The sequence below is a fragment of the Pongo pygmaeus genome, chromosome 3 (assembly GCF_028885625.2).
Source record: "Pongo pygmaeus isolate AG05252 chromosome 3, NHGRI_mPonPyg2-v2.0_pri, whole genome shotgun sequence".
Taxonomy (NCBI): domain Eukaryota; kingdom Metazoa; phylum Chordata; class Mammalia; order Primates; family Hominidae; genus Pongo; species Pongo pygmaeus.
This window is the reverse complement of record NC_072376.2, coordinates 196,293,092-196,299,052: the sequence shown is the minus strand read 5'-3', so window position 1 is coordinate 196,299,052 and position 5,961 is coordinate 196,293,092.

Sequence of the window (5,961 nt, the reverse complement as noted above, 5' to 3'; positions counted from 1 at the left end):
AGCTCTCGCTCCATGTGCAGGCTCCCATTCCTTGCAGCGTGTGTATCTCGCACTCCTTCCAAAACAGAAACTGGGGTATAAACACAACTGAATATTGTGCTAAGTGGAAGTAATAATAAAGGGAACAGGAATACCCCTGCCTTTATAAACTGCTTCCTAGGTGGGAAGAAAGGGCTTTTTTAGGTAGAAGACACATACACACACACACACACACACACACACACAATCATATTCTGCTTTGGGACAGCTCTCTTTTATTGTTGTCTTACATCGCCACTTAACCACTGAATGTTGGGTAACCTGTTATGTAGTTTGATCTTTTCTCCGGCAAAGAGAGGGCGAAGACTGACTCGGCTTTCTTTATGCCCCTCGAAGGCTTGGCAGAGTGCCTTCCATAGAGAGGCTCAATAAACAGTTGTGTTTTGATTCATGGACTGCAAAGCTGGACATGAGCAGTGTGGCAGAGGAAATCTTGCCACAGCAGCCGTGTGAATGGCAGCGAGCCAAGTCATCTTTCTGGGCCACTATTTCCCCATCTGTAAAAAGAAGGGGCTGGACTCGATGGCTAAGGTCACTTCCCAGCTCTGTAAATTCCATGCTTTTAAAAAATGCTCGGATCCTGAAAGAAGAACATCTTCTCGGGTTTGCAGACGAAAGAGCCCAGGGTGTATTTATGTTTGACTTCCTACCACATTCTGACTTTCTACTCTAATGAATCCAGGTTTATTCTTCACTGAAATGGCTCAGCTCCAGGAGCCCTTGGTGTGATTCTAACACTGTGTAGATATCGATTTTTCTTGCAGGTTAGTGGTTACTGTAACCACCACACTATTAAATCTCTCTCGTTCTCTTAGGGATGATTTCACGAGGGCCGTTCCACTCCCTTTGGTTGATATTTAACTCAATCCAGGGCTAATTTGAAAATAGCATTACTAGGATCAAAGTATCTTAAAATGCTTCATGGCTGAGAGCTCCCTACCTTGTATCATTTCAAGTTGTCTATCAAACACTGCAGCAGACACAGGTTCGTCAGAAATGGGGCCTTTGCAGAACTCTGGCCTTGGTACTGCCATGTTGCTCTCCGTCAGCTCCTGAATCAAAGCTTTGAATTGCTTGCTGTGAACAGTGTCAACAGTCATTCACATAGGATAGGCTTCCTCTCTTATTTTGTTTGCTCCTGACTGTAGAAGATGACTTTTTTCCTCACAGCATTAACAACAGATTGTTGTCGTGGTAGGATCACAGGTGTTATCCTCAATATATACATACATGGTGTGCCACAATACTAAAATATTAATTTGATTCTCGCCTTCTACTTTGAGAGGTTTACACCCATTGAGCTTTCCAGTTAGCTGAGGGAAGGCGCAACACGTCAGGCAGGTTATGATGGCCATTAACTCCCAACTACAATTTCACGGGGACTTTCATTTACGATGGTTCTTAGGCATTAACCTTGCTACACCAGTTAAAATACACACTGCAAAATGAGTGGTGACTCTGATGTCAATAAAGAATTCTGTATCCAGAACCGTAACACCTTGTTGATTACCCTTTAGGAGGTTCCTTGGTGACCCCAGAGTAGAGGGTGTAATTTAATGAAATCATTAACATTTCTATAAAGCCAGCAATCTGATATATTCTCTTCAGGTTAGGCACTTTCACAGAACTAGTGTAAGTGACTGTTCCACATGAAGCATTATCTTTTCTCGTACAACACTGAAAGCTTACATGCTGCTTGACAAATGTGAATTTTAAAAAGTAAGAATGATTGGCACTCGGTAACTTACACAGAAATAGAAAGTGGTACGAGAAAATTGCCCATTTCTTTTAGATTTACATTTTATATGTTTTTTTTTCTTTTAAGAAGCAATAAGACATGTAATTTCCATCCACTTCAGCCAGTTATGTATGAAGGAGGCTACAAGTTCAGCTCTGTAGAAGCAAAGCAAGTCGTGGGGAGAGGTATCACACCAGGAAAGAGGAGACAGCCTTCCCCTCCGCCTTCAGCTCTGCTGTACGAGAGATGGTCATTTTCAGGCCAAGCCCCAAATCCTAGGCCTGAGATCCATGCCTCCTTAAAATGATACTGTTCACTCTTGTTTCCCTGACCCACTAGCCCCAATGTCTCACTTATCAAATGTCTCTCCAGGTCTATGAATCGCAAGGAGAAAAAGGAGGTGGATAGGGAAGTAGAACCAGAGTTCACAGACAAAGACTTCTCTCTATGAGTTAGATGCTCCAAACAGTTTGGCATAGAACAATGATTTTCTATTAACTCATTTATTTAGTCAACAAATATTTATTAATATAAAACAGCAAAACACCCAGCTTTGTGCATATGCCATGTTAACATTTCCTTATTGATCTTCATTGAAAAAAAAAAATTTTTTTTTTTTTTGAGGTGGGTCTCCCTCTGTCACTCAAGCTGGAGTGCAGTGGTGCAGTCATAGCTCACTACAGCCTCAACCTTCTAGGCTCGAGCAATCTTCCCTCCTCAGCCTCCTGAGCAGCTGGGACTACAGGCATGCACCACCATGCTTGGCTAATTTAAAACTTTTTTTTTTTTTTTGGCAGAGACTGGGTCTTGCATAGCCCAGGCTGGTCTCAAATTCCTGGGCTCAAGCGATCCTCCCACCTTGGCCGCCCACTTTGCTGGGATTACAGGAGTGAGTTCATTACAACGAACCCGGCCCTTCATTGTAATTTTGAAGATGTATAATGACAAAGTAATTGGTGGCTTCAACTCATAACAAAAATGCTATTTAAGGATCCTGATTTTTTTTCTGATAGGAATGCTCTGTCATGTCAATTTGCAGTCTGTATGCCCTTCATGGAACACAGACAACTGACCTCATGCTCTAACACACATACGAAAATGTATATACAGGTTGAATATCCCTTCTCCAAAATGCTTAGGACCAGAAGTGTTTCAGGTTTCGGATTTTTTCAGATTTGGGAATATCTGCATATATATAATGAGGTGTCTTGGGGATGGGACCCAAATCTAAACACAATATATATTTATGTTTAATACACACCTTATATACATAGCCTGGAAGTATTTTGACAGAATATTTTTAATAATTTTGTGCACCTGAGGTCAGGTGTGAATTTCCCACTTGTGGGAGTGTCAGCACTCAACATGTTTCAGATCTTAGAGCATTTTGGATTTTGAATTTTCAGGTTAGGGATGTTCAACCTGTACTGTATTGATAAGACCACATATTTTTTTTTTTTTCTAGAATTTTCATTGTGACTTTTTTGTGGTTTAGCAGACTTAGTCATCCCTTACTTAAGATTTAAAGAGTTCTCTCTAGTTTGCACTTTAGCATAGAAACGTAAACAATTATTCCTTTGAAAACCAGTCAAAGTGGCACTTTGCCTCTAAGTGCAGTTGTTATGAAAAGAAGTTTTTGGTCCTGACTGACAACCACCAAATTAAGAACAACAGGCAGTTTATAACAACATTTACTATGTTCACTGGGCCAGCAATAAGGTTCATTTTTTTCTGTGTTTATTTGGGGAGAGAGGAATGTGAGGGCAAGAACTGGCTTATAGTATCCATCATGGTATTTGCAGCACTTAGCACATAGTAGGGAATTAATAAAAAATGAATATTGTTGATTTTACAGAGACTCCAAGAATGGAAGTAGCCTCTCAAGGTTACTCGGGTTGTAAGAAGTGGGAGTAGGGTTCAAAGTCTGGTCTGCCTCCAAGGCTGGTGCTCTTTCTCGCATGACAAACTTGATGGACAGATTGGCCACCTTCCTGACTCCTTGCCTCTGTTTCCCCAGTCACAGGTCACATCATTACCTTGGCAGGCAGAGGAGGTGGAAGGAGAGGCAGGTAGTATCTCGGTACGGCAGACATTTGCAAATGCCATCAACCCCTCTTCTGAGGCGGCCCTGGAAGAATCTTACCTTGACTTCTGTTTTTAATCGGGATCCCCTACGTAAGGCACACTGAAATATTAATATATTCCAGGTTATGCTCTAGACTAGACGTAGATAACACGAAACCCCATAAACAAAAGGGCCAAGACAGTAGTCCTTAGGAATGTGCTGCTTGTGTTCAACCTATGTGAGGCCCTCAAGGAAGGCCAATCTAGATAGGGCTGAACACATACCTAACTTCTGTATCTATAGTAGGTGGAGAAAGATCCTCAATTATAAGCCCAAATACAAGGTATTAGCAAGAGAGATTTAACACCTACCGTCACACTTGGAGTTACAAGGTGTTAATGAGAAAGACATACCAAGGAATATATTTCTCCCCCCGTTGGCCGCGTGGCTTCACTATTGGTGTAGAATATTTGAAACCTCAAGTTGTGAAACTCTGAACCAGGAGAGTTTCCTGTATTATGAATGATGTCATCTTTAAGATGAGGGGCTTTCAGTGAAATGCAGGAACATTCAGGGTAATGTGTTTTCAGCAAGCAGGAGCTTGAATTTATGGCAGAGGGGAGTGTGTGAGTTGACCAAAATGGAGAATGATGAGAAGTAACTAAATTATGTATGAGTCTTTACCGAGCAGAGGAAGGAAGAAAGCTTAATGATGTTGTGGTTGAAGGACCAGCAGCAATTGGTGATGTATGGGTTGTAGGTTGGTAAGAAGAGAAATGGATCTATGAAGACCCAAAGACTATAGATGAGTGTGACAAAGACCAAGCGGTGGATTTGGGGGGAGGAGGGAAACCAGGGGCTCAGGATATATGACACATTTTAGCGGCAACAAGACAGCCACGTAAAGTCAACTTGACATTAAAAATCATCATCTTAATCTATGTCGCTCTTTCAAGGCTGAGTCTTATCAAGGCAAAAAAAAAAAATCTATAGTTAACGGTGAAGTATTTCTCCCTTTTGCTTTCCCGGCATCCACCAAGAGCAGTACATAATTTAATTATTGAATCTACAAGCTGGACCATGAGATGAAGAATGATGTGTCTGCTGTAGTGAGAAATTAGATAGAACCAACTGTTTACTCTCATCATTCCTCCTCCGTTAGGCTAAATTAATATAGTTAACAAGCTTTTGTTTGGAATAGCAGTTCAAATCTGGGATGTGCAGATCAGAACTGATGATTATTACAGTAGCTGTTATTTATGGAGTGCTGACAGTACCCTCAAGTCCCATGAGTGAAACAGAAACGGGTTCTTCTGTCATTCTCTGTGCTAGAACCACTGTAAGGGGCTAGACGTCTGCACAGGGTAACCAAGTTCATGAAAACCAGATTTAGTTGCTTGGGGCATACGACTCCAGAAATGTCACTGATGGTCTTTCTTATTGCCCTGTTTTTCTCATCTTTGAAACAACTGCAACAAAATGTGCGCTATATAAGTGGGCGAGCATTACCAGGAGGTAACATGCAGTTGGGGTGCATGTGCGGTGATACGGGTCGGGTCGAGCAGGGCGCGGCAGGCTTTAGCAAACACCTCAGGCCCTTCCGCACAATTTCAGCAGAAACTGAAAGCCTGTCAGGCGCAGCCAAATGCAAATAAATCTAGCTTCGAGGCACTGAACCTCGAGGCACAGCGCCCCCGCCGGACCCAGTTCCCTGCCCCATCCGGTGTGTGAAACTGTGACCCAGCCACCGGCCAAGGGTCCCCACAGGGACGCTGCCACACAGCGGGCTCACTCCAGAGACCCCAACCAGGTCTCCCCACCCCCCACCCCGCCACTTTCACGGCACTAGATTCTTGGGGTCGTCTTTTAATCACAATCTCTATAGCCGTGTCTCTAAGCAGTTGATGGAACACGGATGGTGGGGAAAAGGTCACCACCACCACCAAACCAAGCAGCCCCCGACGGTCGTGCAGTCAGGCCCGGGAGCGCCCAACTCGCGGCCACCCAGCGCCACGCGTGACCCGGGCAGCGGGGCGACCTCGGGGCGGCCTGGCACCCGGGAAGTAGTTTGTGCTCGGGCTCTGAATACCGCCGGCCGGACCGCGGGCTACGTCACGGG